This window comes from Mus caroli, unplaced genomic scaffold (genome assembly GCF_978045245.1).
Source record: "Mus caroli unplaced genomic scaffold, Mus_caroli_1 scaffold_2, whole genome shotgun sequence".
Taxonomy (NCBI): domain Eukaryota; kingdom Metazoa; phylum Chordata; class Mammalia; order Rodentia; family Muridae; genus Mus; species Mus caroli.
The window spans coordinates 121,556,531-121,575,837 of record NW_028227257.1 but is presented as its reverse complement, the minus strand read 5'-3'; the positions used below and the strand labels follow the sequence as shown (position 1 = coordinate 121,575,837).

Below are 19,307 nucleotides of genomic sequence, written 5' to 3'. Positions count from 1 at the left end.
TGTGTCCATGTCCTCTATGGAGTCTTCTGCACCTGAGATTCTCTCTTCCATCTCTTGTATTCTGTTGCTTATGCTCGCATCTATTGTTCCTGATTGCTTTCCTAGGATTTCTATCTCCAGAGTTGTCTCCCCTTGGGTTTTCTTTTATTGTTTCTATTTCCATTTTTAGATCTTGGATGGTTTTGTTCAATTCCATCTCCTGTTTGATAGTGTTTTCCTGTAATTTTTAAGGGATTTTTGTGCTTCCTCTTTAAGGACTTCTACCTGTTTAGCAGTGTTCTCCTTTATTTCTTTAAGTGTTATTAATACCCTTCTTAAAATCCTCTACCAGCATCTTGAGATACGATTTTAAATCCGAATCTTGCTCTTCAGGTGTGTTGGAGTATCCAGGACTCACTGTGGTGGGAGTACTGAGTTCCAAAGATCTCAGTGGTCTTGGTTTCTGTTAGTAAGATTCTTATGTTTGCCTTTTGACATCTGGAAATCTCTGGTGTTAGATGTTCTAGCTGTCTCTGGCTGGAGCTTGTTCCTCCTGTGATTCTGTTAGCCTCTGTCAGCAGTCCTGGGAGTCCAGCTCTCTTCTGAGTCCCAGTGGTCAGAGTTCTCTCTGCAGGCAAGCACTCTTCTGGCAAGGAAGGTGCACAGAGGTCTGGAGCTCTCAGCTCTGCCTCCTGGCTAAAGAAGAAGGCCTGAAGGGACCCTGTCCAAGAAGCTCTGTTGCTTCTGTGGCCCACGTGCTTTCCTTCGAGGACTGGTCTCTGAGAGACCTGGGATAGAAGATCTTGCCTGAGTCACAGGATCAGAGCCTTCCCTGGAGGCCGACTCTCCAATGGCCCAGACAGTGCTCTTAACCACTGAGCCATCTCTCCAGCTCCGAAAAAGCAGGATTTTAAAATCACTGCGCAGAGGGGTGTGGTTGGGTGGGGTGGGGGTGGGGGTGGGGGTGGGGGAAGGGGACAACCTACATTTATTTTATGCTGAATTTATTCCCGTGCCATTTTTGTTTCTTCAGTTTCTTCTGAAATATCTTTTTCTTCTGTGCAACTCCCTCTTCTCGCTTTGGGACAATTTTTTCCTTTTCAGTGAGGGTCAACTCCATGTGGCAGGGGTGCTCCTGTACAGGTTAGTTCGACCATGAGCTTTGTAAGGGACTCGCGTATCTTGGGCGCTTTCTTCACTGGACATGTTTAATGACTAAAGAATCTGCATATAAACCTGTACGTTCAGTGTTATTCTCTGCATTTTTGAATGCCGAGCAGCAAACATTCAGCATTCTATTTTTGGCCCCTGACCCCGTGTTTAGTCCTACCTTTTGGCCTGGACACACTTACAAACGCCAACATTATACCTCCGGAACCGCACCCTTGGCTTCTTCCAAGTGCCATCTTTCAGACACTTGGTGGCTTTCCGGATGTGTATACCCTTGATGGCCTCGGCAGTGTCCTTAAAGTGAACACAGAGATTTAAACCTCTTGATCTGCATGCTTTTGTAGGGTTTTCTGGGTCAAGAGAGTAACCAACCATTTTCAGAGGTCACCTCAGGCCGCTTACAGGAAGAGGAAACCCAAGGGCTACTGGGAGAATTCCTAACATCAGAATTCCGATTTGGCCATAAATGCGCTAATTTTGTGTAGGGTCACTGTTTCCCTTTTCCCATCTCTCTTCTGCACCGAAATGTTCTGGCTTTCTTTATTGCGTGTTTTTGTTGTTTCTCTTTCACAACTGCAACATGAGGATGTGTCCAAAGACGACCCCTGCCTCCAGCAGCAGCAGCAGCACTGCAGACACCTGACGGTCCTCAGGTGGGAACACACAGTAATGGTCCTGACGGGTGTATTAGAGATGTACTTGGGACGGAACTGGGGGTTGGGGTGAGAGTGGCGACGTAAGTGTTAATCATGACAAACAGAAAGCAAAGAGTAAGATCAGAATAGAGTTTCCCAGAGACTTATTTCAAGTTCCTGGGACCCACAAAAGAGAAAAACCAGGAAAACCAAACCAAACCAAACAAACAAACAAACAAAAACCAGAAAATAAAAGTTTATCTACAGGTATTCCAGAAAAGTTGAGGTGTCTAGATGTCCTAATTAATTAACTTTAGCTGTCAACTCAATACAACTCCTAGATGCCTAGGGAGAGGGAACTAAAATGAAGTAATGCCTCGATCAGACTGACTGGTGCCCATCTCCGTGAGGCATTTTCTTTATTTGGTAGGGAATGTAGGAGGGCCTAGAAGACGGTGGGTGGCACCATCCCTAGGCAGGTGGGTCTGGACTTTGAAGAGGGTAGCTGAGCACGCTAGAATGAGCAAGCCAGCAAGCTTAGCTCTCCTTCATGGTTTCTGCTTCCAGCACCTACCTTGAATTCTTGCCTCGCCTCCCTGGATAACAGACTGTAACTTTAAAGATCAAACTCTTTCCTCACAAAGTTGATTTTGGTCGGGGGCGGGGGGAGGGGGGGTTAATCACAGCAACAAAAGCAAGCTATAACACCAAACATAATAATGGGCACCACAGGAGCCCATTATTAAACAAACAACATAGTTTCCAAAGTACTTGCTTTAAATCTAATGTCATTCTGATGTAATGTAAATTATAAAATGCAAATATAAAAAATATACACATATGAAGGTACATATTAATGATAAGTGTAATAATGTTGACAATTCACATACATTTTAAGGAGACTTATGTGATAAACACTGTTCCCTGTCTTGTAAATCTTGGTAGGGTACCAGGTAATAGGAGGGTTCTAAGCCAGGGTCAGCCTCTCTCCCCATGCTTGCTTTAATGAGTATAAACAGCTAAAACAGAAACAGACATGGCCTGGCTTCATACTTCCAATTAAGACACTCAAATTTCAATTATATTCACCAATTATACAATGGCTCTAGTTTAATATTTTTCTCTAATAAATTCCTGGATTTCCTGATGTGAACCACTTTTCTTTGGTATTTTTTTTAATGCTTAATAAATGAGACCTAAATCCATGAAGCATCATTTGGAGGCTTTTCAATCAAGACAAAATTACTTCCAGATTTACTGTGTTCATATACCAGAGGTTTAAAGATGTGTTTGCCGTTATTAAAAAGGTTTTATTTATTAAGGCTTTATTGAGGCATAATTTTATTCAACAAAATGCATGCATTATAGCGATATAGTTATTTTTAATAAAAATATATTATTCTGGCATCACTACCCTCCAGTTTGAGGGCATTTCTATCCCTAGAAAACCATCATTCATAACTCCTGCTAAGTCCTTCCTATGCAGACCATGGGTAATCACTGGTGATGTATTTTAAACTTTGCGGATATTTTATATGAATGACATCATACTGCATGTGCCCTTTGTACCTGGCTTTGTTTTCTCTTGACATGTTGTAGAGGTTTATCCATCTAGCATGTGCCTATAGCTCATACTTTTTATAGCAGAATAGTATTCTACTCAGGGTCAGAAGCAGTGGAGGGATACTTGGGTTATTTCCAGGTTTTTACTATAGTAAATTCTATTACTTTTCATGTGCAAGTCTATATAACATGCGTTTTCCTTCAGTAAAACTGAAAGCTCATATGATAAGCTTACATTTATGTTTTTAAGAAATCATCGCATCATTTTTTTCAGAATAGTTATACCATTTTCCTTTCCAGTCGGAAGTTTACAACCATTCTCTGAAACCCTATCATGTGTTTTATTTTTTTTCCCTATCATGGTTTCAGTGATGACTTCCCTAATGATTGATGTGGAGAATATCTTCATGTGCTTACTGGTCACTTGAGTACCACATTAACGATGTGCTTATTAAAACATTCTCCAGGTAAAATGTATTTTGTTTTTAATTACATGTGAGTGTGTGTTTGTCCCTGCATTGTGGCCTATCACCTGTGCCCTCAGAGCCAGATGTGTCATGTCACCTGGAACTGGAAGTCAAGACAGTTCAAGACCATGGCGAGCCACCTGATCCGAGTGCTAGGGAGGAATGACTGCTCTACAAGAGCAGCGAGTGCTCTTAACCACGGCCCCATCTCTCTGGCCCATTGGCCCCAGTTTCTACTGAGTTCCTTGGCTTAATTTTGGTGTGCCCAACCTACACCCCTGTATTTGCATTTTCATTTTCCTACTAGTTTGTTGCCCTCTTCTGTAGGAAAAGTGATGCCATTTTGATAAAATCTAATTTATTAATTCTTCTTCTATAGTTCATGCGTTTGGAGCTGTAACTAGGAAACCTTTGCCAAGAGCAAAGACACAAAGATTTTTTTCCTATCCTGTCAAAAGTCTTCTAATTTCCATCTCGCATATGTAGGTCTGTGATGGATATTGCATAGACATTTTTCCTGTGTGGTGTGAGTGAAGAGCTTGGGTCCATCGCTGTGCATATGGATTATTCAATGTCATCATCCCAGCAGCATCTCTGGAAAAGACTCTCCCCATGGAACCTGCCTTGGAATCTTTGTTGAAAGAAACTGACCACAACATAAGGGCTAATTTTTGAAACTGCTTTCTCATTGATCCACGGGGCTATTATGCCAATATTGTATTTGTTGTTGCGGCTTTATAGTAAGTTTTAACAATTAAGTATTGTAATTACTCTTTGTTCTTTCTACAAAAATTGGTTTTGGTAATCTTGTTTCCTTGCATTTCCACTTCAAGATGATCAATTGCTACAACAATACTTGCTGGAATTTTGACAGAGATCACATTGAGTCTATAGATCAAAATCATTATGTTTTACTTTTAAAATGAATACATAAATATTGTGGTTTCTATTGCTGTGAATACTAATGTTGTGAATGGATTTTGTTGTTATTGTTGATTTTCAGATTGCTAGACCCAGCCATAGGAAATGGAACTGGTTTGATATAAACCACTTATATATTTTGTGACTGCACAGAGTTCCTCAGTTTGGTGCTTACACGGATATTCTTTACAGTCTTCTATGGGCAGGATCATGGCATCTGGGAACAAATGTAGATAGCTTTAGTTTCTTTTCCTTTCTGATCTATATGCCATTAGATTTTGTTATTTTCCCCTTATTACACTGGCTAGGATGGTCAGCATAGTGCGGAACAGTGTGTGGATGACCTCATTCAGCTCTCAGATTCAGTTACTAAGTCTTTTTCTTTTTTTCCTTTGCTTTCAAGATGAGGTACACACACAGTGCTATGGCCATAGAGTCTATTCTCAGCCTTGGTGGAATTAAGTCAGTCTTTCCATGATAAACACAGACTTGACTCTAGGCTTCACACATGTTCCTTATGATATGGAGGGATATTACTTTACTGCTAACTTAATGAGCATTTTATTATAAATTGCTATTTTTTCTTATCAATGACTTTTTCTGCATCCATTCATCCCCCCTTTTATTTAAAACAATTTCAAATTATAAAAACAGGGCTGTTTTGGACTTATAGTTTATGGTACCACACTGACTAACTAGCAAGCGCTGGTCACTCGTCTCCTAGTCCAACCTCACAGGGGTGCAAAGCCTTAACAAGTTGCCAGAGAACTCCATAGGGGTGGAGTCAGGAGAACAGGTCTACAAAGGAAATGGTGGCCCAGGGAGAGACTAAGAGCCAGGTCTCATGCCAGAGGACTGCTCAGAGAGAGCTCTTGCGTGGCTGATTCCTCCCCTCACTGATAAATGTGAAATAGAGAGAGCTCTGGAGTTAAAAAGATAATCCCTGCACTTGGGAGGCAGAGGCAGGCAGATTTCTGAGTTCAAGGCCAGCCTGGTCTACAGAGTGAGTTCTAGGACAGCCAGGGCTACAGAGAAACCCTGTCTTGAAAAAACAAAAAACAAAAAAACATATATATATATATGTATATATATATGAATGATCTTATTTTCTGATTATTGACTTTGGAAGAACTTGAAAGAGCCCTTTGTAACAGCAGATTCATAGTAGTCATCTGTAATCTCTTCATGATGAATGATCATTTGATATCCCAGGACGGCACGGAGGAAAGAGCTATATGTTAACCAGTTTTCCCTTGCAACAATGAATATTTAACATCGTCAGCTTCTAAAGAGGACTCCTTTCTTTTGGCCCATGTTTTCAGTCCACAGTGGTATGGCCTCACTGCCCTGGGGGTGGTGGTGGCTGTGCTGATGCCATAGTAGGGATCGCAGGAGGAGGCCAGGAAGCTAAGAGAGTTGGAAGACTGGAATCCTACAACTCTATAACCCCCCTTCAAAGGCACCAGTGGCACACTGGGGAACAGGCCTTAACAGAGGGGCCTTTGGGGAAATGGCCCAGATCCAAACTATAGCATTATGTGTTCCAAAGGGAGGTTGCTGAGTGTTTCCCTGACCTTGTCTGAATGTCCTTTCTTGCTTCGAGTGTTACTGAGAGCTGGTAGCTCTGTGGGCTGTGTTGGCACACTCTCAGCATAGGTCCATCTATGGCTCTGATGGTCAGTTTTGAAGGACAGTTTCTCTAGACACGGCATCCCTGCTTCCCACTTTTTTCTATGAGTATTTAAAAATATATATCATATTTATTATCATCGTGTGTGTCATGGCACAAGTGTAGAGGTCAGAGGACATCTTCCAGGAATTGGTTCTCTTTTCCCACCATGAGTTCTTGGGACTGGACCCAGACCATCAGACTTGGCAGCAGGCACCCTACCCACCGGGCCATCTCAGAAGCCTGGCATGCTTATTTTTCTTCATGGGATTACATGAAGACCTCTAAGGGGGCAAGAAGGACCCTAAACTGCTAGTGGCTAAGTTGAGCTGTGTCTCCTCACCAGTTCTCACAGAACCAGAGTTAGAGCAAAGGCTCGTGTTCTAGTGGGTTCTATAAAAAAAATCATATATATATGTATATATATGTATATATATATATATATATATATATATATAAAATTTTAAATTCTGTGTGTGTATCAGGGGGCAGGGCTGGATTGTGCTTGTGAGTTCTAGTGCCTGCAGGAACCAGAGGTGTCTGGTCTCTTGGAGTGGGATTTACTAATTGTCATTAGCTGCTAAAAATGGGTGCTGGGAACTGAACTCAGGTCTTCTGAAAGAGTACTTGACCACTGAGCTAGCTCTCCAGACCCTAAGTAGTATTTTGAGGTGGCAAACAGGGGTCCCCTTCAATAGCAGCTGAAGCATCATCAGGGCCGAGGCAGCTTGCTTGCTCGCTAAGTTCTGCATTGCCAGAAGATACAGGCAGTTATTAACAGGTAAATAACCAGGGGCTTGGCAGCACTAGATTAGGCCCCCATAAGGTTGTTGCTGTGAGGGAGACAAAGGATCATGAATCGTGCAGGGCTGTCTCCTTCAATGGCTGTGGGGAGAGGTCTAGGAGGCATGATTTATCACACATAACAGATGACTGTTACACATACCAAATGTTTGGTGGCGTTCTGATTTTGTGACATCTTTAAATTCTAAGGAACTTATCTAGCTTCGAAAGACAGTACAGTACAACTTTGGAGCTTCCTGGGAAGACAAAAATCAAGTGACCCTTATGTCGGCACAGCTGAGTTTCAATCGCTTTCCCTAATAAACAGAGTTTCACAGTCTGAGCTGTGAACAGCACCACGCAGGCATGTTTCCACTCATGTTTTCTTGTTTCCAAGGCCTTACTGCCTTTGAAGGCTACAGAGGAAAAAAAAAAACTCTACGCTGCCTAGATTCTCATTTTCCACATTGAATATTTAATTTCATCTTTTTCTAATTACCTCCCGACGTTACTGATTCCTATTTGTCATAGTTGGAAGTCAGGCCTGCAGTGATTAATGATCACTGGGGGGAATACTTCAGAGGTGCCAAGCGCTCAAAGGGACAGTCATGGATGTGCCAGAGAACACACCCTCTTGGGGAGAATGTTCACACAGAACAACCAAACCAGGGGGTAAAATGTCAAGTACCACAGTAACACACCAAAGCTGAAGTCAGCCTGAGATTGGTGGAGGGTTGGGGCAGGGAAACCCAGTAGGGTCTTTAGGGTGATGAAGGATTTACATATTCAGATAATGTGGCTAAAGGTGGGGCAGTGATCTTGCCACCACCTGAGCGGAACTATTTTATTTTTAATTTTATTTTTTACTTATTCACTTTACATCCTGCTCACTGTCCACCCCCCCCCCCCCACCTCCATCACCTCCTACCATAATCCTTCCCCAATCTCTCCCCCTTCTCCTCTGAGTGAGTGGGGGCTTCCCCTGGGTATACCCCCACCTTGGCACTTCAAGTCTCTGTGAGGCTAGGCTCTTTTGCTCCCACCGACGCCAGACAAGACAACCCACCTAGAAGAACAGGCAACAGCTTTTGGGATAGCCCCTGCTCCAGCTTTTGGGACCCACATGAAGACCAAGCTACACATCTGCTACATATATATGAGAGGCCTACACCCAATCCATGTGTGTTCAGACTCCGAGAGCCCCAAGATTCCAAGTTAGTTGACTCTCTTGGTCTTCCTGTGGAGTTCCTATCCCCTCAGGGCCTAAAATCCTTCTTCCTCTTTTTCTTCCATAAGAGTCCCCAAGCTCCTTCCACTGTTTGGTTGTGGGTGTCTGCATCTGTCTGAGTCAGCTGCTGGGTGGAGCCTCTCAGAGGACAGGCATGCAAGGCTCCTGTCATGCATATCCTTTTGGGACTGGGTTACCTCACTCAGGATGATATTCTCAAATTCCATCCATGTCCCTGCAAAATTCATGGTGTTTTTGTTTTTAATAGCTGCGTGGTATTGGTACAGAAACACAGGTTGATCAATGGAATTGCATCAAAGACCCAGAAAGAAACCCACATGCCTATGGACACTTTTTTAATAATAAAGAAGCCAAACCGTACAATGGAAAAAAAAAGAACTCATGTTCAACAAATGGTGCTAACTGGGTGCCTACATAGAGAATTAAATATTTATCACCCCGAACAAAAGTCAAGTCCAAGTGGATCAAGAACCTCAACTCAACCTCATAGAAGAGAAAGTAGGAAAGAACCCTGCACAGGAGGCAAGTTCTTGAACAGAACATCACTGGCTCAGGCTCTACGATCAACAACTGATAAATGGGACCTCGTGAAGCTTCTGTAAGACAAAGGACACTGTCAACAGGACAAAACGGCAGCCTATAGACTGGGAAAGAATCTGTAGCATTCCCACATGTGACAGAGGACGAATATCCAAAGCTTACAAGAAACTCAAAAAGTTAGACACCAATAACCCAAATAACCCAATTTAAAAAATGGGGTGCAGAGCTAAACAGAGAATTTGCAACAGAGGGATCTTGAATGGTCGAGAAACATTTAAAGAAATGTTCCCAGTCCTTAGTCACCAGGGAAATGCAAATCAAAAAGACCCTGAGATTCCATCTTACAAAATGGCGAAGATCAAAAACTCAAGAGAGAGCACATGCTGGTGAGGATATGGAGCAAGGGGAGCATTCATTCATTGCTGGTGGGAGTGCAAACTTGGACAAACACTTTGGAAATCAATTTGGCAGTTTCTCAGAAAACTGGGACTAATTTTACCTCAAGACCCAGCTATAACTACTCCTGGGCATATATACCCCAAAAATGTTCCACCATCCCACAAAGATGCTTGCTCAACTATGTTCATAGCAGCTTTATTTATAATAGCCAGAAACTGGAAACAGCCTAGATATCTCTCAACTGAAGAATGGATAAAGAAAATGTCCTGTATCTACACAATGGGGCTGAACTACTTTTGAGTCCTGGCCAATGGTCCCCAGGTTCAGCCTCTGCTGCCATTACCTCATTCCCCACCTGGTGCTTGTTTAAACCTCCCTCTTCAATCACAAAAGCTACAGGCACTGGTGTATTCTCAGAAGTTTTGCTGTCACTACCTACTGTAGAGGTATCAAAGAGCAGTATTCTCTACTGCTTCCTTTCTGTGGTACATTTCAAAAAGGAATTTTTTTCACTAACTGTCATGAGCTAATAGGAAAATAGTGAACACTGTAAAAGTTCTTGCATTCTTATTAGTCCTTGAAAGGTTTGGGTCAACTTCTTTTCACCAATGGTACAGTAAAGTTCCTAGGAGTTCTGCTGTTTTCTTCTGATCCTGAAGTCAAGTTGCCCAAAGTCTTCATTCTTTTTAAACCTTGTTAGCTGTCAGCCATCAGCTTAAGTAGATGACCCTCCTCCCACCACAGCTACCCAGCAGCCAGATCTAGAAAGAGAGTTCACATACTCTCTGCTCAAATAGGCCATTTGCACTTCCGTGGCTCCTCTGGTTGGCTGGCAAAGGTTTGCCTCCTCTACGAGAGCCTGGGATTGGGGGTGTCTCAGCTTCTTTCCTATTGCTGTTATAAAATACCCTACAAGAGCAACTGAGGGGGAAGGGGGTTGTCCTGACTCATGGTTTCAGGTTATAGTTCAAATATGGGAAGTGACAGAAGCAGGTACCCCAGAGAGCAGATAGGACGTTCAGTCAAGGAGCAGAGCTTGTCACGGCCACCCCCTTCATTTAGTGCAGGGCCCAGCCCTGGAGATAGTACAGCCCTACTTTCAAGGTAGCTCTTACCGTGTCCTTACAGAGGAGGTTGACTTCCAACTAGGACAACTATGTTTTTATGGGATTCCTGAGAGTACAAACAAGTGGGCCTCTGGTTCCTGTGCCTTCTCTAGGGCTCTTTTCATTTGTTGGTTTGCCTTGTCCATCTTCAGTGTGATAGTTTTCATCTTGTTATATTTAAGTTTGTTATATTAAAAAAATGAATGAACGAATGAAACCTAGCCAATAGAGTAAAGGTTAACAGCCAAACTGTCAGTTGTACCTGCTGGGAGAGGGAAAAATCAGTTTTCTCTAATGGAGTAATACTCCATTAGAGTGTCAGTTCTGCCAAGGAAGCTCTCGTGTTCAGGAGTAGTTGACTAGTATATGATGAACTCCACAGTAGTTTTTTCTTTTTTCTTTTCTTTTCTTTCTTTCTCCTTTTTTATGAATGCTTTTATTTGGTTAAAGTTTTGGTGCTGTGGTTTTTTTGGGTGGGGAGGGGAGTGCATCTTCTTGGTTTGGGAGAGTTCTGTATTTTGTTTTTGTTTATGTTTGAGAAAGAAATTAAAGTTGGGTGAGTATGGATGGAAAGAAGATCTGGGATAACTTGAAGGAGGGAAAGAACATAATGAAAATATATTTAAATTTAATAGTTAAATTATTCAATTTATTTTGTTAAATATTTTAATACATAATATTTACATATTTTATATATTATACACGTGTTAGTTATTGAATGATATGAAATACTATTAATACAAATAAATTGTTTATTAATTAAATAATTACTTAAGAAAATGATTAAATAGTAAAATGTCAAAAAATAATTAAGTCCTACAATCAGCATGACAGAGGTAGCTTACTGATGCTATAACACTGGTGAGTTTGTTTGACTAATATTTCTCATTTTAAATGTGGTAAGTCTCTGAATTCATATTTAAATAGCCTCTTCTGTTTATATATATATATTTAAAAAAAAAGCCTACCTTCCCAAGTAATTCCAAATCCTGCCAAGTTAAAAACTTGGTTTTCATTTGTTTGTTTGAGACAGGGTTTCACGAAGCCAAGGCTGTCCTGAAACTTACTACGTAGACAGAAGTGAGGATGAACTTCTGAACTAAAGCCTCTGCCTCCCAAGTGCTGCAATTATAGGCATGTACCCTACTCCTGGTCCAAAGGACACTGTTAGATGAGAGAACTCAGTTGGCAAAACCAGCTGAGATTCTGTGGGCAGAGGGTGTGACCTTTGGGACAATTTCAGTTGTACTCAGGGTCAAAGCAACAAGGCATGAAAAAGCAGAGTTCTTCCTGTATACTGATTGCTTCTGGGAAAGGAAAGGCCAGCGTATAAAGAGGGAGGCTCAGCAGAAAAGACCAGATATTTGGGAGCCTAAGGGAGAAGCTTGTGGGGAGAGCATATAAAAGGCAACCTGAGAAAGTATAAGCAACAGAGAAAAGTCCTGTTGTGAGAGTACTGTTGTGCACTTGGTTGCACAGTTGGAGTTGAGCAGATAAGAGGGTCAGTACCCAGGGCCTCTTGCCAGATTCCCAGAATCTTAAGATCTCTTGCAAAGTGGAGGGATCCTCAGGAAGACACAGACTTGACATTAGAAATGAGGCAGATGTGGGAGGGGTTCTCTAGGAGAAGTTAAGAAAAACATCTCTCCACTAAATGTAAAAAGTAATATTGAATGACAAATGAGTTAGGGGACATCCATTATTCTTGATGGGTTTCAGCAACATTTTATTCACTGACAATGGAAATGACATATAGGTTGCACATATAAAAACAATAGAAAAATAATTTGACAGATATGCGTTTTGAGAAATATACAAAAGAAAATAATTTTTAGAGTAAAACCAAAATTGGTTTTTTTTCCCTTCCTTCTATGAAGGAAGGGAAAAAAAAGAGACCCATTTTCTCCTTTGAGTAGGTAAATATTACATTCATTTAGTATTACGTAAATTAAGAACAAACATATTATTGGTATCTTGACTATACATTTAAAATATCTTACTTATCTTTTCATTTTATCCTTTTCCATTCTATGAACAAACACACAATAGCAAGAAAACAACAACAAATACAAGAAAAACTCAAAAGCAGGTAATTTCCCTAATGACAAGCCATGAGGTATCTTTCCCTCCAACCTTAATGCTTGCTTCTAAAATTTTGAAGTGGTACATCCACATGCTCATGCATTTTGTTCTACAGTCCAACCCTGCACGGAGCTGTCAATTAAATTCAAGTTTACAATAAGTACCAAGGAGATTCTTTTTCCAAGCAAGTTGCCATATTAACATTTCCTAGGCTATATTTTATAGCATAAAAGCCAAAACATGCCACCCAATTAAAATTCAGAACGTAAATTAGATAAATAGAGCTTGCATACACAATAATCTGCTTCTCACAACAAAATATTTGTAATGTCAAAATTCCTATCAGCTTTTCCCACAAAATATAACAAGGAAAATTAATATCCCTTATTGTGAGGGGAAATAGTATAATAATTTTTTTTTACTAATGAGGATATTATGAAAATAACAAAGTCACCAAATGAAGAAACATGAATACATCGGTGGCTATATGCTAGAATGGTACTATTTTTAAAATATGTTATGAAGCAGTATCATGTGTAAAAGTTCCAGATTAATAGCTACCATCTAATTATGAACATCACTCATCAAAAATAATTAGCACGAGCAAACTAGCACAAAATGATTTAAAATGAAAGTAGAGCACTCATTATTAAAGGTCAAGATTTGGGTGAGTATGATCCCCTGTCCCAATTCATCATTTCCTTACCAATTTTAGTATTAATCTGGAAAACTGTCAGAAAGCAAAAATCCATCATTTGTAATCTATTTTTTCTTTTTGCGAAATCATTGGAATGAATTCTGGCACTTCTCCAGCCTGAGACAAACTGGGAAGAGCATGCACCTGCCAAGCTCAGCACTGAAAGCACATAGTCCAAGAGGGAGGGGCGGAGGAGAGATCAGACTTGCTGTTTTGGGAAGCAGAGAACTCATTCTGTTGCGGGCTGGTCTTTTAGCACAACTCCACTCAGTTTCCTTACCAAAATACCACGTGCAAGAAATCCTGTTTTCGTTGGGAGGGGTTATAGAACCAAAAATCAGAGGAAATGTCGACTCAGGGAAGGGGGAGTGGTTGGAGAAAGAATTCAAGTGACCCTGTGACGTCAGGAAGAAGCAGAGATTTAAGGAATGGAGTGAAAACTCACCGGGCTGCACAGATCTCAAAGGCAAAATGCATATAGCCTTGCAGGCTCCCCAGATGCAGGAAAAATGAAACGCCCACTCCTGAGCTTTCAATGTAAAGCAGAAGTCCAGGGGCTCAGTTGTTTCTGCCTTTGACGCTGGGGACAAGCCCTACCATGCAGAGTCTTGGCAATACTCAAAAGCAAGACCCGCCCGATTTCAGAGCCCTCGTTCGGGAATCCCCTAATACTCCTTCCCCCCACCCCCTCCCGCGCCGGAGGCTACAGACACCTTCATCTTCACTCCCCACCTTCTCCTGGCCCTCTCGCTCTTAACAGCATCGGTCTCCATGGCGACCTGAAACCGCAGCTCCCATTGGCTCGTTCAATATGAGGGCCGGGCCAATGGGGAGGGCCGGCCCTCTCCTTCCGCCCAATGGGGCGGGCGCGGAGCCTGTCTGGGGACGGCAGCGTGCTGACGTTCCCGGGTGCCGGGACTGGCCGGGCGGGCGGGCGGGCTGGCGGCGGGGCGGCGGCCTCTGAGCAGTCTAGAGGGCTCCGGGGCTGAGTGCGCGTGGACGCCGGCCGCGGCGGCGGCACTATGGGCACGGGGTAGAGGCGAGCTGCCGCCGCCACCGGGGTGGTGGGAGAGCCTCTTCGGGGGAGGGGGCGGGAGGGGAGGGAGGGGAGGGCAGCGGCGAGGCTGCCGCACTTCGGCCAGTTTGCTCGGGTGCCGCAGCGGCGACCCTTCGGCGTGGATGTCCCTGGTCCCTGGAGCGACGACGGCCTCCGCCTGAGCTGGAAAGTAAGTGCGCGGGGCTGGCGGGAGGGCTCGGGGCTCTGGGGTGCTAGCTGCCCAGAGCGCGTCGAGCCGGGACCTGGCGACGGCCAGGCGCCCCCCGCGGCTCCCTGACTCCGATCTCTCGGTCCCCGCCGCGTGCTCCGCCATCCCGCCCGCCTCTCCCCTCCCCCCGGCGGCGCACAACTTTGCCCCGCACAGCTCGGCGCGGCCGCTTTTCCTCCCGCACCGCGCCACCGCTTCTCGAACTTGAGCCCCGAGGCTCCCGCGCGCCGTCGTGCCCCGGACCGGCCGTCTGTGTGTCCGTCCCTCGCTCCACCGAAGCAACCGCCTACCGTGCCTCCCACGCTCGCCCGGCGTGTCGCCCCGGCCCCCAGAGCAGCACTCATGCCCGTGACGACCGCCCGGAGGGTCCAGGGCTCCCAGCTTGCAGCTGCAAACCGCACGCTCCTCCCTAGCGGGCGCCCCAGCCTTAAGGCTCCGGGCTGCCCTCTCGCGCCGCCCTGCCTCCTCGCGCTGCCAGGAGTTAGAGCGAGCAGCTGCACCCAACGGAGGGTCCTGGGTCCCTGTCCCCTCTTACTCCTTGGGAAACGAGAGAACGAGCGGCGGGACTGGGTTTTGGCGGCGTAGTGACTGAGTGCGACACTCGGCGAGCGCGGGCAGCGGAGGCGCCGCGGTTGCTCCGGGCGCCGCGATAGGCAGGTGTGTGCGTCCAACGGGCGACGCGCGCTGCCAGCTTGTAGGCTGGCGACAGATTGTGCTGGAATGCAAGGAATGCACCAGGGACAGAGTCCGCACGGGCCGCGGCCGCACTAGCGCCTTCCCGGCCCTGCTCTCGCTCGCGTAGCCAGAGGTCACAGCGCATCTTCAGAGCTGGTAAGCCTTGTTCACTCTCCTGCCTCCGCTTCTCTCCCTGCGGCAGAGGGCGGTGGAGAGGGAAGCGCGGTAGTTTTCTTGAGGCTCCAGCCTATGGCTCTGGATTTTTGCTGCATTGGTCTCCAGGACTGTGAATTTAGGTGTCAGTGTACCCAAGGTTATTATTGATCGTTGCACAAGGCTCTTGGCAAGTTTGCTTTTGCAAGATTTAGATAGTGCGTGTTTTTTTTTTTTTTTGTATTTTTTAACCAGGGTTTTCGGAATACTGGCAGAGACAGGGCCGAATGTACTTGAATAAGCTTGCAGCCAACATCTTTTAGCTGTATCAGAAAATGTCTTTCAGTGCTCCAGGTCCGGGGTGTATTGCAAGAGATCTTGAATGCATCACTGCTGTCATAAGGATCGGAATATTTTCCATCGTCATACTGGGCTGTGTTTAGGCCTCTTATAATACATAATGAATAGAAACAGAGCAGCAGTGTTTGGCCAGCGATGGGACAGATAGAACTGTCTGGTACAGTTAAATTCGGGGCGTGTAAGTTACCACTGCAAGTAACACGGGGACATCACAGTCATGTATATTTCAATATGTAATTTATTAGTGGAAAGCGCCATTTCTTTCTTTGTCACTCAGTTTAACTGAATAAAAAGCACAGTCCTACAACTTTTAAAGATTGGTAAATATGTATAAAATTGGTAACGACTAGTATACATTTTCTTTCTTTCTTTCTTTTTTCCTAAATTAATACAGAAAAGCAAAATTTTGACAGATGCTCTCCCAGAACCAGGGTTAGGTTTTTGCTTTTGAGAAACTAGAAGAAATTGTCTTTTTTTAAATGGAGTATATATATCCCATGGAGCATTTCTGATACCTAAGAAACAGTTGTGGAAAATGGCATCGTGAAAGCAAGAACAATGTCTGGAGGAAGTGTTTCTGGCTGAAGGCATACGGTATGCGCTTCCATTCCACAGTCTGCTTTGAAGGTTGCCTGCACTGGACAACCTTCTGCATTTGGTTATTTCCGCTCAGATTCAGGAAAATAAGCCAGTAGTTCAACCAGTCACCTGTCTTCTGACCCCTACTTTGCATGCATCAAGGGCATTGAAAAGTCTGCAGGCATTTTAGTTAAGACCCAAGGGAGAAGAAATGATAGGTTGTGTCTTCTGGCTTGCTACATTGTTTTTCAGGTATGCCTGTAGTCAGTGAACCTTCTAATTTAGAGGTTTAATTCCCCTACAGTAACAATGCAGAGGATTTAGGGAGTTTGTAAATGGCTACAGGAAACTTTTATTATGTAACGATACATTATAACAGTTTAACTCTTGGTTGTTTAATTTGACATGGAAAATTAGAAAGTTAACTAGAAAGGGGAGGTCGGTTCTGCAGCACAGGCTTGAGGCTTACTTACCTAGCATGCCTGAGGTCCCAAGCATTCCCTGTTCTTGCTCCCCAAAATGTAAACAGGAATTTATTTTCTCTGATTCATCAGAAAGGAAAAATTCTGTTCAGATATACAGAGTGTACGTGAGCATGATTGACTGAGCAGATAAGTCTCGCCTGCTTCAGGTAAAAGCAGACATTCAATTAGAAATACATCCTGATTGTTAGTAAGACTTAGAGAGAAGGCTCATAATCTAGAGCCATTGTGAATATAAAACTATCTTGACCAAAGGAAAGGTCCTCTTTACTGTCTTTTATTATATAAGGAGAAGGTGCTGCAGTTGGCAGCTGTATGCCATATGGAAGATTCTGAGTGGGGAGGGATTGAGCATTCTGCTGATTCTTACCTCTGGTTTTGGATGGAGATAAGGTAGCAAGGAAGTGATGGCAAGCCTGAAAGAAGGAAGCAGATGCTATTGAGCCCGAGAGAAAGCCGTACACATGGTTGCTGCATTTATAAGCTGCATAAGCCAAGAGGATCCTGTACATGGATCTGACATAACATAAATTGAAAGAACCCACTACCAATTTCAGTGTAATAAAAAACCTGAGTAATCGTATAACCTTGAGTGTTTAGATTAAGTCTGCATTAACTCAGAACTGCAATTTTATTCCTTCTCTACAAGTTGGCAAAACAAATTGTAAAAATTTAAACCACTTAAGTTGATTTTTAAAAATCTAGTTGTCATCTTTTAAACTGAAAGATTTTTTTTAACCCCATGTGTTAATATCCAGAGATCTATTTAAATAGATTTTCATAGCCAGCTTGATGCCAGCCACCTGGTACAATTATGTCCCTCAACTGACTCCTTTCAAAATCAAGATATTTTGAGAATGGCGTATATATTCTAATGTTTTTAATTTACTTTGGAAAGTAACTCCTTGCTTAAGTGTAAAATGGAAAACAACTTTCATTTTTAGTTGTTGTAGGCTTGTTCTAGCGCATAAACATCCATGGAGTTGTATGTCATGGTGAAAGTCGCCTTCAGCTTTCTGTGAGTAATTCCTTCCTCCATGTGGAAAATAAGCTATAGTGCCTTTCTGCACTGAAGGGAAAGGCGGCTGTGAAACAAAACACCAGTGGACAAGATGTGTTTGGACAGTGAAGTAACTGTTTCATGGCCAAAACTTTAACCGTTCAAGAGAAATGTAAAACTGTTGGGCACATGGATATCAGGCTTCACATAGTAGCAAGAAGCGATGCGCTGCTAGCGGTCCGCTGACCATCTTTATGCCAGGTGTGAGAATCCAAGTAAGGGGATCAGGCCCAATGGTGCCAAGGCCTCCAACTTATGGGTGGGATGGTCTCACGGTGCTGAAGTGCGTCTCACATTGCCTCTTAATAATGCAGTGGAATTATCTTAATCTTTTGGGGCTATGTTGCAGTGACTAAGTTGGGGTGTCACATGAAGGTACTCCTCAATTATACATAGAACCACTTCATATATTCACCAGGTAACTGCTTTTCTCCTTTCATAACTTGGATTTCCTTTTATCTGATATACTCAAAATTGTTGGCCACACTGCTGATCATTTTCTTATTCATAGGCTTGATAACAGACTATTATATGACTCAAGTTCACGGCTGACGATACATTGTCAGTAGAGGTTGGATTATAAACTTTTAGTGGTATAGAATGTGTAAAACATCACATGAAGCATTTTTCATGTGCGGAACAGTGCCTGGTTGGCTAGGTGATGGGTGCATAGCTAAGCCCTCATAGAACTCAGAACTGTCAGTGGAGTGTGTAGAGGAGCAGGAATTCACACAGCCACAGTGGGAATCATTTCCACAGTTAGGGTCCTAGGGTTTGGGTTCTGTTGCTGCAACAAAACGCCATGACGAAAAAGCATGTAGAAGGGGAAAGGGTTTATTCAGGTCATACTTCCACAATGCTGTTCATCATGGAAGGAAGTCAGGACAGGAACTCAAAAACAGGGCAGGAACCTGGAGGCAGGAGCTGATGCAGAGGCCATGGAGAGTGTTGCTTACTGGCTTATTACCCTTGTAGTACTTAGTCTCCTTTCTTATAGAACCAAGCCCAGCAGCCCAGGGGTAAAACTACCCACAATGGGCTGCTCCCCCACCCACCACCCCCATCAACCACTAATTTAAAAAATGCCTTAGAGCTGGATTTTGTGGAGGGATTTTCTCAATTGAGAGTCCCTCCTTTCAGAAAACTCTAGTTTGTATGTTGGCATAAGACTAGCCAGTACAGTTAGCCTCTGTATTACATGTGAATTCAGTGTGATTGTTAACTGTCATAGATAGTGACCCCTTTTCCCCTAATCTGGACTCCCTGTGACCCTATGCCACCAACACCATCCTGTTTGTCTAGTTGGAGGAGGGGAAGCCCTTTTTAGGAGACTAAGGCCATTAGAGTATAGATGTGGTGCCTAGAGTCTGGGCAGAACTTAGCGTCAGTGTGTATTTTGTCATAACATGCTGTTGTGTAAAAATGTGACTCGTAGCTGGGCAGTGGTGGCGCATGCCTTTAATCCCAGCACTT

The 19,307-nt window shown here is 43.6% G+C and overlaps 2 protein-coding genes and 2 pseudogenes across 16 annotated transcripts in view; 1 reads left to right on the top strand and 3 right to left on the bottom strand.

Moving 5' to 3' along the window:
- Positions 1-14,012, bottom strand: part of Ccdc148 (coiled-coil domain containing 148) — a 274,321-nt gene extending 260,309 nt beyond the window's left edge. For both annotated transcript variants that reach the window (XM_085834898.1, XM_021155863.2), the window contains exon 1: positions 13,706-14,012. The gene's annotated coding sequence lies outside the window, so the exon portion shown is untranslated. The remainder of the gene's footprint in view (positions 1-13,705) is intronic.
- On the bottom strand, positions 968-1,678 carry LOC147005914 (large ribosomal subunit protein uL22 pseudogene; annotated as a pseudogene).
- LOC147005913 (uncharacterized) lies at positions 11,398-14,632 on the bottom strand (annotated as a pseudogene).
- Pkp4 (plakophilin 4) overlaps positions 14,379-19,307 on the top strand; it is a 207,345-nt gene continuing 202,416 nt past the window's right edge. For 12 of the 14 annotated variants that reach the window (XM_085834896.1, XM_085834893.1, XM_029474653.2 and 9 more), the window contains exon 1: positions 14,379-14,486. The gene's annotated coding sequence lies outside the window, so the exon portion shown is untranslated. Of the gene's footprint in view, positions 14,487-14,703; positions 15,357-19,307 lie in introns of those variants that run through there. The other 2 variants (XM_029474663.2, XM_029474651.2) reach the window with 2 other exon arrangements.